Here is a 23,643-nt window from a genome sequence, read left to right on the forward strand (position 1 = left end):
TCACATGAGGATGAGGATGGGATATTAAGCACACATGCAAACTACAATTGATTAGCTCTTTTTCCTCTGCCTAATATGCTACTTTTAAATTTTGCCTTGTTTGTTTTTTTACACTGTCTTTTTTCCCATCTTCCCTATTCAATTTTAGTTTCATTCCTGTTATCCCTGCATTTTTTTGTTTCCTTATTTCATGTTTTTTTTATTTTGGTAGCTGACTTTTTGCGGTCTCTAATGATCTGTAGTTAACTTATCTTCTACTTTGTTGGTAATCTTTCCCTCTACCGTTTATATCTTGTGGTACCGTAAGACTAAGAACAAAGATTTGCTACTCCACCGTGAAGATTGCAGGTCCAACAAAGCGAGTATTAGAAATAATATTCACCATGCATGTTCGTTGAGAAATCTTTCTTTTTCTTGCACATGCTCTAACAGTTAACGATAAAGTGGCCATGGTCATGGACCCCAACCCCCCCAATGTTGTGCTGCGCAATTCATTTATATATTCCAGCAATTTCCATGACAGTGCAGCGTGACTGGAAAGCACAAGGTCCCTTTGCATTTGCCAACCAACTCCATATGTCTTTCATTGATAATTATTCCACCCCTTCAGTGTGCTTCAATGACTGCATCATCATGGAGCTCATAGGTTATGGCTCTGCCCCTCTATTACAAAATGTTTTTGATTGGCTTTACTACCTGGCTTGTCTAACTTTCGAAGCAATCAAATGCCCACAGTGATATTTTTGTTATAAGATACTGCAGTACTAACCGAACTGTACTGATGTATGAATTGCAGTTGTATTTTTTTATTGAAAAAGTTAAAGGGAGGCATATCTGCCATCTAAAAAATGTGTAATGTTTTTTCTATCCAAGCAGACCATCAGTGATGCTGGCTCAAGTGTCACTGCAGGAGGAGAGTCAGTTAGATGGGGAAAAACAGCAGCAGAGATGGGTACTGGTAAGTCACCTTATTGCTGATTGACAATTTCTATTATACTCACTAGCTACCAGGGTGCCGTTGACTCGTGACCGTGAACCCCTTCCCACCCCCCGCGTTACCAGCTGAAGCGGTGGTGGAGTTATGGCCTCTTCTATGTGCAATTCAGCAAAAATCTGACATAAAGAGCACTAAAACGCAAAACTAATTGAAGGTGAAAAGAAAGAGTGTGTGGGTGAAAGGGTGAATGGGATGGATGGGTGAAAGGATGGTTTGAAGAAAGGGTGGATATTGAATGGATGAATAATGGATTTGAAATGTTGGTGAAAGACTGGATGAGAGAAATTAAAGCTTAAATAATGGTGGCTATGGGTGAATTAGAATGAAATGATGAATGAACATTTGGATTGCTTGATGAATAAGCAAGGCAGCTTTTCTCATAAAGGGGGGCATGCCGCTTACTTTGTTTTTTGGTTATCAAAGCTATGGTTCAAAGCTGGGGTATTTTATACATTTTGGTTCTACTCCCTTGACACACCGTATTTGTTAAGCGAGGCAAATGTATCCCACCCATCATCATTCCTCAACCTGCAGTATGATTCAATTTGTGACTGCAGTTTTGGCTGTGCAATGGGCATTGGCTTCAGTTAATGAAGCATTCACAATATTTTTAATGCGTTACAAACCGAACACACAAGGTGTTTCCCTTCGCCCACTCAGTCACTGAATCAAAAAATTAAAAATGCATCCATGGCATGTGCCACATTTGATAGCCATGTGAAGTCATTCCAATATATTTTATGGTTTCCCTTAATAGATTTATGTTATGCCTGTTCAGATTTTTCCCTTTAGACTTCCATCAACTATAGTGGCTGAATAAGCCAAAGCCTAATAGACACATGACAAATTGATGATCAGTGTAGTGACAGTGTCGCCTCATTTCTATATCACAAGCTCTACCACACCCGCCCAATCCCTCTGCCCTACCCTGCATAGAGAAAGTCAAGTTTCCTTTCCTTACTGCCCAAATAATGAATTTGTTGGAAATAATTTGTGGTGGTGAGTGAGGCCAGTAAATGAAGTAGAACTAAGAGCTTTATTTAATTTCAAGTTTGGCATATGGGATATACTGTGACAAACATGCAAAATACAATCTATATAGCCCATTCCTTTCCCTGTAGTGTAGTGCGTAATATTTCCAAATGTCTTCCTACAACAGACATGATACTTTCCTCATTTGATATGTGAGGTGTGTGACATAGTATCTCATTTATTATCCATCTGCCTCGGCGGTATCAGGGTAGAAAGAGAAAGGCTTTAGAAGAAGGGCAGGGTGATTGGAATTAAAAATAGATAGTTGCCAACTACAGCAGCCCAGCTGCAGACAGTAGGAAAATTCCTGATGCGCTGATTAGCAATAAGCATGCCTCCATTAATTTACCACAACATATATTCCATAGTGCATAATCCCTTACTCATTAATGAAAGGTAATTTATTTTTCAACACAAAGCATCTGTTTTGTTACTTAAAAAACCTTTGGAAAAAAATAATAATCAAATCTCAGTTTTTTTTAATACGGTATTATTCTGCCTTAATACTTTTCTGCCACACAGTCAGTGCTTTTTATGCAAGGCATGTGTGGGTAAAATATAAAATTGGCCTAGAGACTCTTCTAATCATAATCACATCTGTGAGAAGTTAGCCTGGCATATGATGTCCACTACTCTAGTGGGCACCTTGCACCAGTCTAATCGACCCTTATTGATGGTGGTTGTAAAGTCAACCTTATAGACAAGCTAACCTAGTGGTAGCATGGACCAGAAGTCTTAGGCTAAGACTTCAGAGAGGATGTGAAGCAAGCTGTTTTACCAATTATAATCCCTTGAATACCAAATGAAAGGACACCACACAAGGTATATATCAACTATATATGTATTTATTCTAAACACAACCCCTCTGCACTCTTTGTGAGGTCAGAGGTAAAAGTACATCACAAGTTACTCAATTAGCATACAATAAGTTGCACAAATACAGTTATGCCCTAGGGGCCTCACAAACCATATACTAAAGAAGTGGTATAAGAACCACGTGAGAGTTAGACAGCAGGCCTAGGGCCTGAAGAATCGCTGAGGCTACACTAAATAACCAAAGGTTAGGAAGTAGGAGTCCCACGGGAGACACGTGCAGTGTCTAAACACATTCGCGAGTCACCATTGACTTCTAATGGGAAACGAAGAAGTTACAAAGTTACTGTTTAAGGACACTTCCAGATGGACTACGATAAAACCCCTTTAGACTAGGACACTTCGAGAGTCAAGACCCACGGGTGCACCGGATTACTCGTGTTACCTCACCCAGGGAAGCCGGTTGCATAGGTGCCTTTTGGTGTCGTATGGAGAGCTGCAACGAAGTGCTGCAGGCGACCAGAGGAAAAGTGTCTGGGTGGATACAAGGGGGATCGGTGATGTGAAGAACCTGAAAGCAGAGGGGACAGAGTCTGGGTCACTAGCCAGTGACCAGGAAGGAACCAGGAAGGAACCAGGCGATGTTGCGTGCTTGAAGGTGAAGAAGGTGAACTTGTCTCTATAGCCACTAGGTCCAGGAGGCATCGACGATGACCAGGCACTGGATTCGAGCTGTCCCACACGTATCCAGTTGACTGCGGTGTCGGTATCTGGATTGGACCCAACAAGCCTTGGCAACCGTAACCCACGCAGGATGTCGAGATTGGCTCTGTTGCAGACCTGCAGGGTCTGTGGCGCTTCTCATTTGAAGGGAAGCTGGAGCAAGCCTGGAGCAACCAGGAAAGCAGTTTAGTTTAAAAGGAAAGTCTTCAGGGGGCTCACTAGCCAATGGGCAAGGAACTGGGAAGATGCGTCAAGTTGAAATGCAAGAGCGGGCCCCACGCAGCACTTGTGGAGTGTGGAGGGCTGAGCTTCGGTGCAAATTGTGCTCAGGTCTGGGGCTTCTCGTACCCCAATGCATTACTGCGAGGGTACCTTGGTAGTTGAGCTGTTAGCAAAATGCAGGATGTCAAGGGTGTCCGGTCCCACATCTCTCGTGTCTGCCACGGGTCTCAGCTTTGCTGTGGATGTGGGTCGGATTTAGAGAAAGAAATCTGAGAGTCCAGTTCCTGTGTCGCTGAGTTTTTGGGTTCCAGCAGGAGCGTCAACAAAGCAAACCTGCAAGTTACTGGTGGTGCCTGTTTGCACAGGATGGTCATTCCTTGGCCACAATTGAGATGTCTTCCATCTTCTAGTTAGAATAGAATGTCGAAGGTCCAAGAGCTCTGTATCAAAGTTTCTTTCCAGGATAATCTAAAGTCCTGGGGACACAGCTCCTATACATATCTAAGCTAAGGGGCTGGATTACCTGCTTCGGTCCCTCCTATGGGTGGAACTGGTAAGGGGGTGGTTACAGCCATTTCCCTTTGTCCAGTTTTGCACCAGAGCGGGGCTGGAGTGCCCCAGCAACTGGTTTGAACCGGGCTATGCATGGAGCACCTTGTGTGCCCCAGGCAGTGTCTCAAAAAGCATCTGATGATGCAGCCCTCCCCGTCCCAATACACACCTGCCTGTCTGGGGAGGTGCTGGCTTCCTCCAGCAGCAGGAGGTCAGACTTGTGTCTCTGTTTAACTTTAACTGGGTAAAGCAGTAACATACATGTCTTTTCCCTCTAGAAGGGTGGAATGCTACCCCGCTGCCCGAATTGGCAGGGGGGTAGTATTCCAAGGTGTTTGACACCTTACACGACATGTTTTGATAAAACCAAACCAAAGTTAGCATTAACCGCGAGGATTATAATGCACTTAAGAGTATATGGTATGGCTATATCATAGAACAGTTATAAGGAGATGGTTCTGAAAGCTGCAGAGGGGCTCAGCTCATGCTAGGGCACCCTCTCACATAAAACTAAGCACTCTGCCTCTAGGATGGTCGAGGCCTACCATAGGAGTGACTTATAGGTGCATATGTGTCTATATGTTAAGTAGATATAGGTATACTATATCTAAGTAAGAGGTGATTACACCACCTTACCCAAGCTGAGTGATCAGCCTGTGCTGTCAGTTTGGAGGTCGAGACAGGGGTGGCATAATAGATGCTGCAGCCAATGGTAGGCCTTGGATGCACCTATGCCCTGGGTACCTCTGGTACACTATGCAGGGGCTCACAAAGGTGACCCAATACCCAATCTGGTATTTACCTAAAGTACATGGTATCAATTTAGAAAGAGAACAGCTGGGCTGTGGGTGTGATTAGCAGGTCCACAGCCACACTAAAGTCGAAAAACCAGAAAATCACAGCAAAAAGTGGGGGTGACCATAGGAAGCAGACCCTACTCTCCTACAACATCAAATTCCAGTGGCCCTAGGGGACCAGCAATGTACGCTACGTGTCACCCTCTAATTTCAAACAATTGTTTGCACAGAGCATTATTTTCAATTTGTCTTATTTCTTTTTCTTTTTCTAACTGTAGCTACTCCTGCTGGTCCACTCGTAGCACTCAACAGGCGGGAGAAAGCAGCTTGATTGCGGTGGCAAAGGCTGGACTGTATCCAGTAAGAATACCTGTGGCTGGTGGTCTTGGAAGAAGAAGAGGCGGGAACAGTTCCCCCTCAGCCGGGCCCCAGTGCAGCCGGTCACCCTCAGCCTGCAGCCTCCTGGCCATTCCATCTCCAGTGCCACGGCCAATTGACAGGGACCTTGCCAAAAATGTCTGCCACCCCCTCCAACTCTGACAGGCCATTGCTGCAGTACATCCTGCAGCAGCTGGACCCTTTGGAGAGCCAGCACATCAAGATGGAGCAGAGCCCGGACCAGCTCCAGACAAAAATGGACAATGCATTTTTCTAGTCCTTTTCTAGTTTCTGTTTTTTGTCGGAGGGACTTGCTGTGGGTGGAGAGGGAGGGAAGAGAGTTGGGACCGGCTTTTTAGTAATTTGTTGGATAGTTTTGGACATTGGTGGTTGGGTCAATTCGTTTTGGGGAGAGTTGTAGGCCTGTTAAGAAAGGGAAACATTATTACATTTAACCAAATGTATTTCTGAAATAGATTTTTTGTTTTACTTTGACTTTGCACTGCTACATTTAGTGTTTATGCAGCATGTTTATCTGCTAGTAGGAGTGCATACCGCTTAGTTATAGTCAGTTATACCTCTGTAGCTATCTTGACCATTACGGGGAATGCTGCCATGACCTATATTGTCTACAACAACCTAGATAAACAATTTCTTGCAGTGGCAGTTAGGTACTTACTTACTGCCTTAACTAATTCACTTCACTCCATAGTTGTCTCTCCTGAATATAGATGATGCAATAACAGGGAAGGCTTTACAACTTCACAAGCGAGGTCCCACTCCCACCTATGTGAGCTCCAACTGTAAGATTAATCGGAGGATCATCCATCACAGGCAACTTAATGGAAATAAAAACACTGAGTTAGTAGGTTACAAATTGTATCAAGGCTTCACAAGAATTGAGACAACATTCATCTGGGCGGTGAGCCGCACATCAGCCTCATCAATCCGTTGTGGAAATAAATGAAGGACTGAGAATGGTACAGTACACTTAAATGTATTGCAGTCTTTCTGCCCCAGAAACCTAAGTTATCAGATATCTAAATGTTCTGTTTTCTAGGTTGGAAAAAATAAAATTTTAGAGGAGGAAACCCACTCACCAAGTTCTTTAAATATGATTGTTAAAAGAAAAAAAATACTGTTTTGGAAAATTAGGTGGTGTACCTGCATTTTCCTCAGGAATGTCCATCACCCTTGGGTGCCTCTCTGGACTGGTCTGGTAGGTAATTGGGAGTGTTGAGCTCAGCTTTCGCCTCTTATTCATGAAGGAGACAAGAAGACCTGCAGATTGTAATACAGAAACTGTATTTTACAGTCAAGGAGAAGGACAGAAGAAAGGTAAGCTGAATGAGGAGTGAACAAAGAAGACTCAAAGGCAGAGAAAAAAAACAAGAGGACTCAGAGTATCACTTTTGCCACCAGTGGTAGGGTAGCCCTCCTAGGTGATTTAAAAACAGAAGTATAATAGGAGTGGACCGTACAGGTTAATTTTCACTAAGTGCGTTTGTAAGGGCCAATCACCTCCAAGAAAAAAGTATCACCCATCATTCAGGCCCAAACTATTGCAAATCATTTCAAGCAGGTTCCTAAATTACAGTTGAACACCCTCCTTCACTGTCTGCTGCCACATGAATCATCAATCATCACTCAAATTCACTCATTCACGGAAGAAATTATAGTTACCTCTTAAAATCCAAGCATGGGTAAGTTAGGTAGTAGGTACACAATTACATCTTTGATGCAGGCAACACATTGGAATTTGGTATTGGTACTCGTGTAAATCATCAATCTTCTGGGGAAGCCCTGCTAAGTTATGCAAAAAAAGAATAGGCATGCGAGGGAGGCAGGCATTGCCTCCAATGTCATGAAGGAATTGTGGAGGCTTCTTCACTGCACACTGGTCCAACTGTAATCCAGCAATACATGTGACTAAAAGATTGTGGGGCGGCATATAAATCTGACACAAACATTTTCTTCCACTAGCTATTTTTTTCCAATAAAGAAGTTCAAAAAGAATGAATTAAAAAATCCTATAGTGGCACTGGCACACTCAGTCCGGAAAATAGAATGTGTCCTCAAACTCAGGTGGTTCACCCATAAGTTGGTCAGCTAACATACTTAATTCTGACCAATCATCCTCCTCTTGTGCTGTTTCAGGAACGGTGTAATTGTGTAGTATGAATTGTTGGGCATTGCGATAATAGTCAATCTCTCCATTTTTTGAGGCTGGAGACTGGTACTTCTCCCTGTAACAAATGCACCAGCTGCACTGAATACATGCTCAGCAGAAACCCTGGCTACAGGGCAAGCCAGGTACTTTATTGCCAGCCTGCTGAGCTCTGGCCAATGGTGCATCTTCCCATACCAATACATCAATGGGTTTTGATCCACATAGACCTCTTTTGGATCATCCAGATACTCCTGAAACATCATGTGAATGGTCAATGGTGCTGCTACTTGCTTGGCCTCTTTTGCCATAGCCTCAGCCCTGTCGACAAAACCATTACAATGCAGAGGTTGGGTATGGTCTTTCTGTTGCTGTTGTTGCCGGTGTTCTGGTTGATGGTGTTGTTTGTTGCTGTGAGACAAGATTGCCCTTGCTGGAAGTTGAAGATGGGACACCAGAACTACGGGATGGGACTTTATGTTTTAGCCATTCTTCATCCAGGTCTCCGGATTCCTCAACAATCCCTGTCTTGTATTTTGAAACATCCCCTTCAAAAATAGGAATGAAAGTGGGCAGAATTTGTGCCCTCTATCAGGTAGTGTGGCACGGATGTACTCTTTGGATGAGATGGTGTTCTCTTACAGCCTTGCATTGAAAGCCAGTTGAAAGAGTAAGCTCTCAACCAAGGTATGCACTTCAGCGTTTTTGTTCACATCTGTGGGGACGAACCTTTCAGATACCTTCTTTAGCTGGTCCTGTAGCAGGCACAACAACAGGATAGCTTGGCCCATCGTACTTTCCTCCTTGATGACTTCCCCTTTGAAAACCTCAAAGGGGAGCAGCATCTGTTTCAGGCATTTGACTAGGCCCCATTTCTCCACGTCCATGGCTATAGCTTTCCCAACTGCATCCCATTCTCTTTGAATGGCATAGTCATTGATCTGTACGTACTGCTCAAACAGGCGTTGCAACATGTACTAGGCCAAATTCCAACGTGTTGGCATCTCCTGTATCAAGGCTTTAACTTGTACTCTATTAGCCTGCTGAATATTCCACCAATGCTTCCAGGCTTTAAAAGAATGGCTGAAATTAGTGCAAATTCTTCTGCAGGTTGTTAGTATGTTGCAGACTATGTCTTCTTTTTTTAGAACATCTTACACCATCAGGTTGATTCAATGGGCCAAACGCAGAACCATGAAATAGCCACCATCTGCCATGGCCTTGACTATGTGACTGCCATTATCTGTGGCAACAAATCCAATTCTGAAACTTCTGGGTAGCAGCCATTCAGACATGAATACGTCCAAGATGTTTGCAGCTGTATGCAATTTCTCCGTGGCAAACATGCCACTGTTGCATGTCTTGTAACACTCCTAAAATTTTCTTCAGGGCCAAGGCCTGTAGATATCTTTTGCTTTAGCCCCGCAAAAGACATCCAATGTTCATTGATTCACATGTAATCAGTCACCTGACAACTGGCCCACATGGCTGTCATCAGGTGGATAGTGTGAACAATACTTTGCTGCAAAGCATGTTCAACCAATTGTAGCACTTCATGATGCAGTCCATGAACAGCAAAACATATCCGATTGGAACATTCCATTTCGGGCAGACGGCTGCTACAAATTCTAAGAATTACACTCCTTCCACAAAAGAAAAAGGGTGAAGATCCTTTACTAACATTTTTTCCAGCTTCCCATTGAACAAATATGCCGTTGAGTGGTTGGGCTCGTAGGGCCACCTCTGCCTGAACACACATGTAGTAGTAGCCTAGATTTTCTTATTTTCTGGGCCCACTGACACAGGCGACGTTAGAGAAGTAGGTGGTGGTAGACTTAATGTGCGTCATGGTGGGGCAGTCACTGTATGCCGCAGTGTCTCAATTTTACTCTGAGTTTTCTTGTGCCATTGTGAAGTCACTGAGGTGGATGATTCTGCTGGTGCACTGCTGGAGCCAGGGCTGCTTTGTGTGAGGATGTCAATCAATCAATCAATCAATCAAGGTATTTATATAGCGCACTACTCACCCGGAGGGTCTCAAGGCGCTAGGGGAGGGGGGGTCCGCTACTGCTCGAACAGCCAGGTCTTGAGCTGTTTCCTGAAGGCAAGGTGGTCCTGGGTCAGGGGGAGGTTGGTCGGGAGGGAGTTCCAAGTCTTGGCGGCCAGGTAGGAGAAGGACTTTCCTCCTGTGGTGGCTTTTCTGATCCGGGGGACGGCGGCGAGGGCGTGGCTGGTCGATTGAAGCTGGCGTGTGGGAGCGTTGAAGTTGAGGCGGCTGTTGAGGTATGCTGGTCCTTGGTTGTGCAGGGCTTTGTGTGCGTGGGTGAGGAGACGGAAGGTGATTCTCTTGTTGACCGGGAGCCAGTGCAGATCTCTTAGGTGTCCGGAGATGTGGCTGCAATGGGGGATGTCCAGGATGAGTAGTGCTGAGGCGTAATGGATCTGCTGGAGTCTCTTCTGGAGTTTGGTGGTGGTTCCGGCGTAGAGGGAGTTGCCGTAGTCCAGTCGGCTGGTGACGAGGGCCTGGGTGACCGTCTTCCTGGTCTCGGTGGGGATCCACCGGAAGATCTTACGTAGCATGCGCAGGATGTTGAAGCACGATGAGGAGACGGCGTTGACTTGTCTGGTCATCGTGAGGGAGGAGTCCAGGATGAAGCCCAGGTTGCGTGTTTGAGCCCAGGTTGCCACACTGTTCTTCCTCATCTTCATCTCCCAACATAATTGCATTTTTAGCTAATGTTCCCCAGATCTCCTCACCAACATGACCACGTTTAGCAATTTTTTTAAGGTGCTCCTCCCACTTGATTGTGCTGTGTTTTTCATATGGGCAGTTTGGCCTCCAGTACCATAATGTGAACCAGGATTACCTTGAAGAACATTTGTGTGGCACATGGGGCATACTGCAATGTGCTCCTCCACTTGGCTAACTGTAAGAAAGTCCCAAACTGGGAAGGAGTACTTTTTTACTGTACCTCTGACAAAGGCTGAATATGAACTGGTGGTCAGGGGGCCTCCCGTTGATTGCCTCTCTACAGTGAATACTTCTACTGAGGTAGGAGTTGGTGCAGGTCTCAGCTGGGGGGTTGCAAATATTGGAGGAGGTGGTGCTACCCGAGACACATCCCTTGGAGCAGGTTGAATAGCAATGTCAGACTCCTCTGTGTCACCTTCCATAATGACTAGCTCATTGTTGTCATACTCCTCATCATCTCCTTCCATAATTCAAAGTCTTTCAGGAATTCTATTTTCCCTTGCCTCTCCTGCGTCTCCCAGACTCTGCCGGGGTCCATTCCATGTCTGCATCACCATCATAAGAAGTGGTGCTTGAAGAAGATGGTGGAGTAGTAGCCTTTCATTTTCCTTGTTGGACATCTATCAGCCACTGATTCTACAAGAGGAGGTGCTTGGTTGGCAGGAAGCTTGACTCCCTCTACTGCTCCAACTTCAGAAAGATCTACTATTACAGGCTGTGACTGCTGCCCACTTTGCTCTGCTTTCTGAAATGATTAGGCACTGCTTTGTGACTAATCCAATTCAATGTCACTGTTCATCTGCGTCGTCAGGATTGCAGTGGCTGCCTCACTGACAGACATGGTCTTGAGCTTAGGTTGGGGTGGAGCTGTTGAAGCAGGCTTGCTCCTCCCAGCTTGTTACCCGGAGGCCGGTGCAGCAGGCACATAACGCTGTCCAAAAAAGATTTTGGGCTGACACGCCACTAGTGGAAAACAGCTTCAACTAACTGACTACTTTCTTTTGAGCAACTTTCTTTGGGACCATCCTAAAGCTCTCAGTTGGCAATGGCACCAAGCTCCACAAGTGGAAGAGATTGGAGGACTGACGTGTGACATCACTGTACAGGTCGTCTGTTTGGCAGAACTTTGGGTGATGTCTCTTCTCTTGTGCACCTAAAAGCAAAAAAGCAAGAAAAACATTTAGTGAAATGTGACATTGTTGCAGGTTGACCATATCATAAAATGTAATTCCCTGTCGGGATAACACACACAATAGACAGATAGAGCTCTTTCCTTTATTTCCATAAAGGAGGCACCTGTGGAACTCAGGGAACTGCATGGGTAAATGTAATATTAATCTTGTAAAAAATGCCAATTTGTGCATGTATGATGGCAGGCAGTGTGGCTCGGGGGAAATGGAATATTCATTATAAAATAAATTATGCTGATTTGTCCAGGAGGAAATGAAGTCATACGTAAGAAAACTAATGCTGTTGCGCAGCTGTGCGCCTGTGGTGGAAGGATGGATGGATAAATAAATCGACCAAGGTAAAATGAAAAAAAATGTAAAATAATTTGCAAAAAATTATACACGTTTACAAATAATAATACATATGTAATTACAATTTTTTTTTAAAAACAAACACATTTTTTTGAAATGTTCTTTTTAAAAAATAACTAAAACATGTAAATAAAACATTTAAATTAATATACAACAAATGAAAAAGATAAAATAAAAATTGTAATAAAAAAACTATCATTTACTGCCAATATTTATATGGGAGGATGAGAAGAAACCTATTATGAGGCAAAGAGGTGCAAAATAAAACAAATGCAAAAAATGCTTCTAATACATAAGCACTGTTCCTCAAAATCATATTCTTGATATGCATAATACAATGATCCTTAAGCATATTATTAAAATGATATCACATCCATTCATGCAAGCTTATGACAAAGGCACGCTGGCTAGATGCACAAAATGGCTGCCAGCCAGTGCCACATGGTCAAACAACAACACTGAGCAAGGAGGCATGGGAAACAAAGAACGCATGCAAGCCTATGGCGAGAACACACTAACTGGATGCACAAAATTGCTGCCAGTGAGTGCCACATGGTCAAACAACAACACTGAGCAAGGAGGCATGGGGAACAAAGAATGCATGCAAGCCTTTGGCAAAAGTACACACTGGCTAATGCACAAAAAGGCTGCCAGACAGGGCTACATCATCAAACAACAACACTGAGCAAGGGGGCATGGGAACAAAGAACGCATGCAAGCCTATGGCAAAAGCACACTCTCTGGATGCACAAAATATCTTCCAGCCAGTGATACGTGGTCAAACAGTAACACTGAGCAAGTAGGCATGGAGTTCAAAGAACGCATGCAAGCCTATGGCAAAAGCACACTGACTGGATGCACAAAATGGCTGCCGGCCAGTACCACATAGTGAACAACAACAGTGAGCAAGGAGTCATGGGGAGCAAATAACACATTCAAGCCTATGGCAAACGCACACTGGCTGGGTGCACAAAATGGTTGCCAGCCAGTGCCACTTGGTCAAACAACAGCATTGAGCTTGGACACATAGATAACAAAGAACGCATGCAATCCTATGGCAAAAGCACACTGGCTGGATGCATAGAAATGGCTGCTAGCCAGTGCCACGTGGTCAAACAACAACTCTTAATGAGGAGGCATTGGGAACAAAGAACACATGCAAGCCTATGGCAAAAGCACACTGGCTGGATGCACAAAAATGGCTGCAGCCAGTGCCACATGGCCAAACAACAACACTGAGCAAGGAGGCATGGGGAACAAAGAATGCATGCCAGCCTATGCCAAAAGCATACTGGCTGGATGCACATAATGGTTGCCAGACAGTACCACATGCTGAACAACAACACTGAGCAAGGAGAAATAGGGAATAAAGAACGACTGCAAGCCTATGGCAAAGGCACACTGGCTGGATGCACACAATGGATGCCAGCCAGTACCACATGGTGAACAACAACACTGAGCTAGGAGGCATGGGGAACAAAGAATGCATGTAAGCCTATGGCAAAAGCTCAATGGCTGTATGCACAAAAAGGCAGAATTCAGGAACTCTGTGCTCCTATGCAGAGTGCAGAGTGCCCAGATTTCGCAAACTCCATGAGCGGAGAGGCGTTTACCACCTGAGCCTAGTTTGAACTTAATGTGGGGTCATTGGAACCGTGTATACTATGTAAAACATACGTTACCCCTAAACCATAGCATTGGATACATAAAACATACTTGATACCTATAAATCATAGCACTGTATAAATAGAGCATCTTGTGTAGCAAAAAAACCACCATAAATAGAGTCCAGCTGTAGGCACTCTCTCCTGGTTTTTGATGTGGTTTAATTGGAGGTGTGTAAATTAAGTTCAACATTTGTAACTCCCAATTCATGACACAGCATAAATATTCGGCACTGTTTAGCTACATTACACCATAAATGCACAGTGCAAAATGAAGCTATAATGCACCATAAATACATACACCATAGTAGTTGAATACAATAGGATGATGAGGAAAAGTACCAAAATAAAAGAGAGAGACAAGAAATAATGTTCACATCATAGGGCTGCCAGAACAGATAGATGGTGTCGGTAACATGACTTCAATTAGAAGACATGGTTGAAGGAGGTTGTGGTACCTGAAGGACTATCTCAGCATTATGCTGTGGACAGGGCGCACGGGTCCATGGACAGCCTCCTCAGCCAGGAGAACCAGCAAGAGCAGTGATTGCTAGACTACTATATTTCAGGGACCTGGAGCATATCCTAGTGCAGGCTCGAATGAAAGGTGCTATTGTTTACAAAACCAGAAAGCAATTGTGTTCTCTGATTTCACAAGGGAAGAGCAAAATCGAAGGCCTTCCTTTACAGAAGTCAATAGGTGCCTCCATGATAAGTGGATCTCTTATGCAATGCTGTTCCCAGTTAAGTTGCGTGTTGCTTATGGCCGGAAGGCATTGTTCTTTACCTCTCCCCAATTGGTCCCTGAGTGGATGTGAAACTTCGGTCGGAGACGAGAGGAGTGTGCACACTGTTTCGCGTCTGTTAGAGACAAATGCGTTACGTGGGCGCTTACCTACTTGCCGCCCTTGGAGGCAACAACAACCCCTCTGATTCTGAATGTCTCAAACAGGTCATCACTGAACTAAACTGTAAAGGTCTTGATGAAGTTGTCAATGCAGGCCTCGGGATGTTAGCCTGTGTTCCAGCAGGTGGCGATGTTGCTGCACCTGCTGCTAGTGCTGCGGCTGCTGGCAGAGCTGCACCACCAGCCGAAAAGAAAGAGGAAGAGAAGAAGGAGAAATCTGAAAAGTCTGATGAAGATATGGGATTTGGTCTCTTCGATTAGACATACCATTTTGATGGACATCTCAAGTTAAAAAAAATATTACAAATAGTAAAAAATAGAATAGATCAGTTTTGCCGGGAGAGGGTGCTCGCTCCAAGCGCAAGAAGCCGCCAATTAGTGGATCTAAATTGGCTGACTAATTGTCAATGAAATTGCTCTCCCTCCCTCGCAGCTCCACCATTAAGTGAGGCCTTCCGCCAAGACCCTGCACTCTCGAGTGTTGGTATTCAAGGCCCTCCTCCACCCGCAGGTTTCACCTGCGCCACATCCCTGGTGGTCCAGTGGACCTCTGTCTACATTCTCATGCTCTGCTTTTTCTCTCCTTTCTTACTTGTTTTTTCCCTCACTTCTATCTCCCCCCTTCATTCTCCTTCTAGGTCTTAACCTCCATTTTCTGTAGTTTTCCCCTCATTTCAAGCTCCCCTCTTCACTCTCCTGTGTCTTTTCTCCATTTTTCACTCGTTTTTACCCTCATCTCAATCTCCCCCTTTCACTCTCCTGTGTCCTCTGTGTCTTTCCTCCAATCTTTCTTGCACTTTTACTGCCTTATTTGCACTTTTCTCTCATTTTGCCTTTTCCCTTTTGCCTTTTTTAGCCCGTTTTTCCCCGCCGCTGCTGCCCCCGTTGCCCCTCCCCCCAGTACAACCAGTGCGCCAAGCCCAATCCAGCTCCCCTCCCCACCTCCCAGCTGTCCAGCCCTACCCAACACCTACTTAATGGCGGCAAAGGCAATCCCATCAGTGCCTGTCCGCGACCCGACTGCAACCAGCCCCAGGAACCCTGGATCTCTGCACGGCCAATGCTACGACCCAGCACGCCACGCTCTCAACCCAGGCCGCAACAACAACTGCAAGCTAGCATCACCAGCCGACACCCAGGGACCCGTCAGCTGTCACCTCTGCCGGCACACCTGCAGCACCGCCAATACCACTGACCCAGCGCAATCCGCCCACAAGAACACAACCAAACCAAAGACCCTGCAATGCATCCTCCTCAACGTCCGATCCCTCAAAAAACACGTCACTGAAATCTGGGACCTCCTCGAAAGTACTACCCCGGACATAGCATTCTTTACCGAAACTGGGACCAACACCACCTCGGGACCGAACATCGCTATCGCCATTCCCAAAGGATACAATATCTCCAGGAATGACCGCCCCACCCGCCCTGGATGAGGAATTGCCATTGTCCACAAATCCACCCTTCGCCTGAGCACACTCCTCGACGAGTCCACAGACCTGATGGAACATCTTCACTTCAAGATACTGGCCAGCCCTACCTCCACCCTCAGTGGAACCCTCATCTACTGACCCCTGGACCCCGCAGACTTTTCGCCAACTCCATCATGGACATCATTTCCCCGCATGCCATCGCGTCCACCAACTACACCCTACTGGAAGACCCCAACTTCCACCTCGACAACCCACTGAACCCCAGCACCACATCCCTCCTGGACAACCTCCACAACATTAGACTCTGCCAGATCATGACCGAACCCACGTACTCAGCAGGACACACCCACAGAAGGTCACAACAACGCCCTCCACCAACTCATTAGAAAAACTAGGAAAAGAGCGATTGAAGACAGAATCTCCACTAATGCACACAACAGCAAAAAAGTCTTCAACATCATCAAGGAGTTTGCCCAACCCACCAGCGATTCCACTGACATCCCTCCCTCACAAGATCTCTGCGACAAACTCAGCCCCTTTTTCCACCACAAAATCAAGAGCATCTACGACAACTTCGACGAAGACAACCAACACACTGAACCCTCATCAACCACCCCCGACACTCTGAAGCTAGTGATAGACAACTGGACAGCCCTCACCACCGAAGACATACTGAAGACGATGAAGTAAATCTACTCCGGGACCCCCACGGACCGCTGCCCCCACCACATTTTCAACAGAGCCGCCAACACCATTGCACCCATGCTTTGCCACACCATCAACCACTCCCTGGCAACCGCCTTGTTCCCTGATGACTGGAAACACGCTGAGTTCAACCCCCTCCTGAAGCAACCCTCGGCGGACCCCACCGACCTAAAAAACTACAGACCCATCTCCCTGCTCCCGTTCCCAGCAAAAGTCATTGAGAAAGCCATTAACAGCAAACTCGCCACTTTCATCGAAGAGCACAACATCCTCAACTCCTCCCAATCTGGCTTCAGAAAAAAACCACAGTACGGAAACCGCCCTCCTTGCCACAACAGACGACATCCATACCTTACTGGACAGCGGAGAAACAGCAGCCCTCATCCTCCTCAACCTCTCAGCAGCGTTCAACACAGTCTCTCAACGCACCCTTATACGCAGACTCCACGACGCAGGGATCCAAGACAAGACCCTCGAATGGATCTGCTCCTTCCTCTCTGGCAGAGTGCAGCGGGTCAGACTCCCCTTTCCTCTTAGACCCTACACCTACCACCTGCAGTGTCCCCCAGGGGTCCTCCCTCACCCCCAAGCTCTTCAACGTCTACATGGCACCGCTCGTCCCCATCGCCAGAGCCTACGCACTCAACATTGTGTCATACACAGACGACACCCAACTCATCATATACCTATCCAACGAACCCAACACCGCCTGACACAACTTTCGAGAAGGCATGGAAGCCATCGCCATCGCCAAATGTATGAAAAACAGCTGCCTACAACTAAACACAAACAAATGGAAGTACTCATCATGGGCCCAAACCCAGTTGCCTGGAACGACACCTGGTGGCCCCCGACCCCAGAAGCCCGCACACCCCCATGGACCACGCACGCAACCTAAGAATCATCCTGGACGTAGAGCTCAAAATGGACCGCCAGATCAACTCTGTCTCGTCCTCCTGCTTTAACACCCTCCGCCTCCTACGTAAGACCTTCAAATGGATCCCCTCAAACACAGAAAGACTGTTACTCACGCCCTGGTCACCAGCAGGCTCGACTACGACAATGCACTCTATGCCGGAATAAACAAAAACCTCACCGCAAGCTACAGAACATCCAACACGCCGCCTCAAGACTGGTCCTCAAACTGCCAAGCCACTGCCACATCTCCCAGCACCTGCGCACACTCCACTGGCTCCCCATCGAATCTAGATTCACCTTCAAGATGCTAACCCACGCTCACAAGGCCTTCCATGACACCAGACTAGCATACCTGAACAGCGGGCTTAAATTCCACGCACCCCAAAGGACCCTAAGATCAACCCAGCTCTCCTATGCCGTGGTCCCCCACACCAGAAAGACCAGATCGGGAGGCTGCTTCTTCTCCTTCCGCGCGGCCAGTGCCTGGAACGACCTTCCGCTCCACCTCAGACAGATAACACGCTCCCCATCTTCGCAAGAAACCTCAAAACCTGGCTCTTCGACAGACCCCCTCCTTGCTGGACTGGAACCTGCAAACCGCCCCCCCCCTACACCCCAAGCGCCTTGAGCCCCCTAAGGGTGAGTAGTCGCGCTTAACAGACACCTGATTTGATTTGATTTGAAAAAGGAAAGATGGAGGAGCTTCTCCCTCTAGGCTACAGTCAGGTGTATTTTCTCTGATTGCGTGGAATGGATTCAAATTTGTAATTCGAGGTCGCTGCATAGCAGAGATGGGGGGTAAGGTGTACCCTTATGAAAGAGATTGAAAGCATTAGAAAGTTCTATGCAAATTTGAGTTGGCAAGCCCAGGAAAGCCGTAGTTGAAACAGCAGCTTTTGGATGCTAGGGAGCAAGTAGCAGTAGATTCTGAAAATTTGCACAGCTTTGATTATGGACAGTATATGAGAAGGCCATATATGGAGTATGACAAGGCGGGTACTTTACTGGCATGGCTCACAAAGAATAGGGCACCCAGATACTGGAGGTAGATGTTGAGGATGCCATACAGCTTTGTGTACAGGAGGCCATTGATAGAAGATTTAGAGATTATGATACAGATTTATATGCTAAGCCACTGGTGCTTCCTCCACAGTTTATTAATGAGTTTTTGTAGATGGTGCATTTGCCCAGGATTACAGAAGAGGAGACAAGAGATCTCGGTGGGGATGAAACTATTCAAGAAGTGAAGGCTGCCATAAAACAAATGGCAAGAGGGAAAGTTCCTGGCTTGGATAGGCTCCCTGTGGAATTGTATGATGCTTATATGGAGGTGTTTGGACCGAAGCTGGTTAACCTTTACTTGGCAGACCAGGAGGTGGGGCGTTTTCCCCACAACACTGCGCAGGCTATAGTGATCCTGTTGCTAAAACCAGGAAGAGCCTCTGAGAATGTACGGGCATATCGTCCTCGTTCTATGTTAAATTTAGATTATAAAATATTGAGTAGAGTCTTAGCATCACATTTAATGCCAAAACTAATACATACAGGCCAGTCCAGATTTATTCCAGGAAGAAATATTATTAGGAGAGTACTGGCCATTTTGAAAAGAGTTTGATGAGAAGGAAAAAGGGGCGATTGGGGTAAAAGATATCGAAAAAGGACTTTGATAGCCCTCTCTGGAGTCTTGGAATAGATGGGATTGGGTAAACAGTTTATTACATGGGTTAAGCGTGTGTATGCGGCACCTACTGCTCATGTCAAAACAGGAAGGTACATTTCAGAAAAATCTGTAGAAGGGCTTTACAAGGGTGCCTGCTTTCTCCGCTGTTGTTTGCTATTGCTGTAGAGGAACTTGCGAGTTGGGTGAGAACAAGAGGGGTTTACAGGGGCCTGTATGTTGTTATTCCTCAAACAAATAGGTCTGGATGTTGTTATTTCTCAAAGATGTAAACATATATTTGCATCAAACAATAAACCTCCTAGATCGGTTTGGGCAGGCTTTCAGATTATTCATTAACAGAAATAAATTATATTTTATCACATTACAGAGGGATGTGCCGCAGCTTGTTGACCTGAGGGGACTTCATTGGGATGGAACCTGTCTAAAATATCTGGGGAGTGTAATTATATCATGCTCCTGTGGATTCACTGGAGGGCAATATTGGTGTGGCAATTAGAGGACTATGGGCTAGTGTGGATTTCTAGAGAACTCTGCCGTTTTCAGTCGCTGGACGAATTGCGGTAACAAAAATGGCGCATTTGTCCAGATTATTTTACCTTTTTACAACACTGCCCATGGTGATCCCTTGTAAAGGTTTGGGAGAAATGATTTCCCTGTTGGAGTCTTTGATATGGGGAGTAGGTGTACAAAGGATGGCTTTGGCTAAGCTGCAATTGCCCACTTTACAGGGAGGATTAGAGGTGCCAAATACTGAAATCGTTAACCTTACGGTACAGTTACAATGGTTTATACAGTGGATTTATTTGCAGAGAAATCCAGACGAGGCAAATTTGGAGATGATAACAATTTTAGATGGCCTCTGGTTTTTCTCATTTACTATTTTGCTGTTGTGGTCTGCTTTTTACGGAGGTTGTTGCCCACATTTCCTCCGAGAATCGAATTATTCCCTCCTGGTATTCTAAAGGGATAGTGTGGCAGCCTTCCTAATGTTAGTAGGTTTTTCGAGATGCAAATAAGATTCAACTTTAAGGGGCCAATTTCGAACTCATTCATGTAATTCATGTCATGGATTGTAGGGGGAGCAGCACCCTGAGCATTGTTCTGTGATTACCACAAACAGGCCACATTAGCCTTTCTGCAACTCTCGTGGCTAGATAGGGGTGTTCAACTCCATGGGGGATGCGAGGGGGGTGGCAGCAAGCCCACCAGACACAAGGATATAGGCAACCAACAGCATAATTCTTTTGGGGAGGTGGCCCCAGTGCCATGGATCCATGCTCCCTAGGAAGATGCATGGGGATGTTCACCCCCACTATCGCCCGGGGGGGGGGGGAGGGGGGGGCAGTAACCCCGTTAGACACAAGGGACTAGTCAACACCATCATTTTAATTGTTTTTGGGGGGCAGCTCTAATGCCATGGGCCTGTTGTTCCTCTCCCTGCCCTGAGCCTCATTAGTCTTTCTGCACCCCTTTGAGTGCGGATGGGGATGATCACCCCCAATCTGCTCCCCAGGGAGAAGGGGTAACATTTGAGTCTGAAAAGTTGAAGTGTGCATGTTGTAGTTTGGGCCCTTTCCTGTCAAGGGGGCTAGCCTTACACATGAGGTACCTTTTTTATCTGGAGACTTTGGGGAGCTTTGGGTGATAGGAAACTTGTGATGCAGCAAATTCCAGAACTTTTTGTCACGGACATAATAGACAAAAATGTGTATTTCTAGCCAACGTTTGAGGTTTGCAAGGGCTTCTGAGTAAAGAAATCCTGGTGGGAGATATGCAAGTCATGCCACGCTGATCACCCCATGTGTCTAGTTGTCAGAAATCTGCAGGTGTGGTTGGATTCCCTGGTTTCCGCAGAGCTATGGCCCATATTCTGCAGCTACCAACATTGCCGAAAAGGTTCCGTTCATGTTGATATGTGCCCGTTCCTGTCTTGGAATCTAGATCCACCCATGCATATGAGGTACCATTTTTATCAAGAGACTTGGAGGAATGGTGGGTAGTGGGAAATGTGGAGAAGTGTGGCTCAGGGGTTAGAGGCGGCAGACCCGCAAGCTGAGATTGGTCCTGGACCAGGGTTCAATTCCCCGCCTCGGCGGGTCTTGGGCTCAAAAATTCCACTGACTTGATAATTCTCGTTCCGGTGCCTACTCGACTCACGGGTTCTCACTCTGCAACTCTGGGCAATAGCTTGCTTAATCTCCACTACGGCCCCTCGTGCTGGGATGCCTGGCTTTCACCTTGTGGATACCCTGCTGGGGTTATCTCACAGGGGAATACCAGGACGGGTTCCCAAGGCAAGCGCCTTGATGCCTTCGGGTGATACGTGCGCTATATAAATCGCAATACATTTACATTTACATGTGTGGCTCCTTGCAGAACCCAGGACTTTCATTAAAGAAATGTGTGGAAAATGTTTGTTTTTTGCCAAAGTTTGACATTTGCAGCCATTACGAGTAAGAAAACATTGTGGGATCCATGCAAGGCACACCAATCTGGACTTCCCTGGGTGTCTAGTTTTTAAAAATCTACTGGTTTGGTAGGTTTCCCTGGGTGCTTGCGGAGCTAAAACCCAAAGTCCACAGCTGGCCAAGTTGCAAAAAAATGGTTGGCTTTGAGTGGAAAATGTTTGGGCCCTTCCTATCACGAGGAGTAGGCCAACAACACAAAAGTGAGGTACCATTTTTATCAAGAGGCTTGGGAGAACACTGGGTGGTAGGAAATGTGTGGCTCCCCACCGATTTAAAAACTTTCCATCACAAAAATATAAGGAAAATGTGTTTTTCTAGCCAAAGTTTAAAGTTTGCAAGGCTTCTGATGAAAACAAACTGGTGAGAGACACATAAGTAACACCATCCTGGCCTTCCAAGGGTGTCTAGTTTTCAGAAATGTGGAGCTGAGCTAGGCACAAAATCCAGAGCCATAAAAACATTGCAAAAAAAGGTTTGATTTTCACTGGTAAAAAGTTGACATGTCCATGTGGAGTTTGAACTCTTTTCTGTCACAACGACTAGGGCCAATCACACAGGTCAGATACCACTTTTAATGGTAGACTTGGGGGGAACACTGGGTGGTAGGAACTTTGTGGCTACTCACAGATCCCAGAACTTTCCACTGAATAAAGAAACCAGATGAGGGCGACACAAGTCATGCTACTTTGGACTCCGCCTAGTTTTCAGAAATGTGCAGGTTTGGTAGGTTTCCCCAGGTGTCGGCAGAGGTAGGCACGAATTCCACAGTACCAACAATGCATAAAAAGGTCAGTTATTTTCATCTGTCCATGTTGTCTTTTTGGACCTTGTCCTGCCACAGGAGGAAGGCCCACTCACATAACTGAGGTACATTTATTTTGGGAGATGTGGAGGAACGCTGGTTGATAGAAAATTCTTGCATATTCCAGAACTTTCCCTCAGAGAAATGTGAGGAACATCTGCGTTTTTTAGGAACAATTTCAAGTTAGAAAGGACTTCTGGGTAAAAATACCTAGTAGAACCTAGGAAGTGACACCACCTGGGTTCTACCAAGGTGTTTTAGTAGGGTGTCTAGTTTTCAGAAATGTTTGGGTTTTTTAGGTTTTCCAGGGTGACAGTTAAACTAGGGCCTGAAATCAACAGCTACCCACATTGTAAAAAAACATGTAGCCTCCAGGTTGCTTCTTAGCGTATACTGGATCACACGTGCCCAGCCTCACAAGTGCGGACCCATTTTTATCAGGAAATATGTGGGAATACAGAAAAACAGAACATTTGTCATTACCAATTGGATTTCTCTGCATTTGTGCTTTCCAAATGTAAACCAGAGTAAAAGAAAGAAGACATTTGGCAAAATACCCTCTGAATCACATCACATCACAAATTCAGAGATTCACAAATAACTACTGCTCCTAAACTCAGCGACTGGTGTCCATTTCAGAAATGCAGAGGTTTCCTTCATACCCATTTTTCACCCTTTATATTTTACCATATGCATTGCTCTATATTTGGTACACAATAAAAAAACATTGTAAGGTACAGCTCATTTAATGTTTCTCGGTACCTCAGGTTTTTCTAGAATGTTATAAATTGAGTTTCTGGTTGGCAGAGGTATGCACCCTGTCCAAGCAGATGCAGGAGTCATGCAGGCTCGCTGACAGTACCTTGAATGTGTCGATGCTCGGGGCGCTGGTGATGCGTTTGATCTGAAGTTGGGTAAAGTTGTTAATGTGATGATCTCAAGAGCGTGGGTTCTTAAGTGTCAATGTCAAAGCGCTGGACTAAAGAGGATGCGTTGTTTAGAAGCCACGCAAGGCTGGGAGAGAGTCTGGGATGGTGTGACGCAGACTTCAGCGATGCGTTGGTCGAGACTCATACAGCAGCGGTGATTCG

General features: G+C 45.8%; 1 pseudogene; it reads left to right on the forward strand.

The window, feature by feature from the left end:
- The first annotated feature begins 14,512 nt into the window (after positions 1-14,512).
- LOC147728628 (large ribosomal subunit protein P2 pseudogene) lies at positions 14,513-14,806 on the forward strand (annotated as a pseudogene).
- Positions 14,807-23,643: the final 8,837 nt, after the last annotated feature.

This window comes from Lissotriton vulgaris, chromosome 3_1 (assembly GCF_964263255.1).
Source record: "Lissotriton vulgaris chromosome 3_1, aLisVul1.2, whole genome shotgun sequence".
Taxonomy (NCBI): domain Eukaryota; kingdom Metazoa; phylum Chordata; class Amphibia; order Caudata; family Salamandridae; genus Lissotriton; species Lissotriton vulgaris.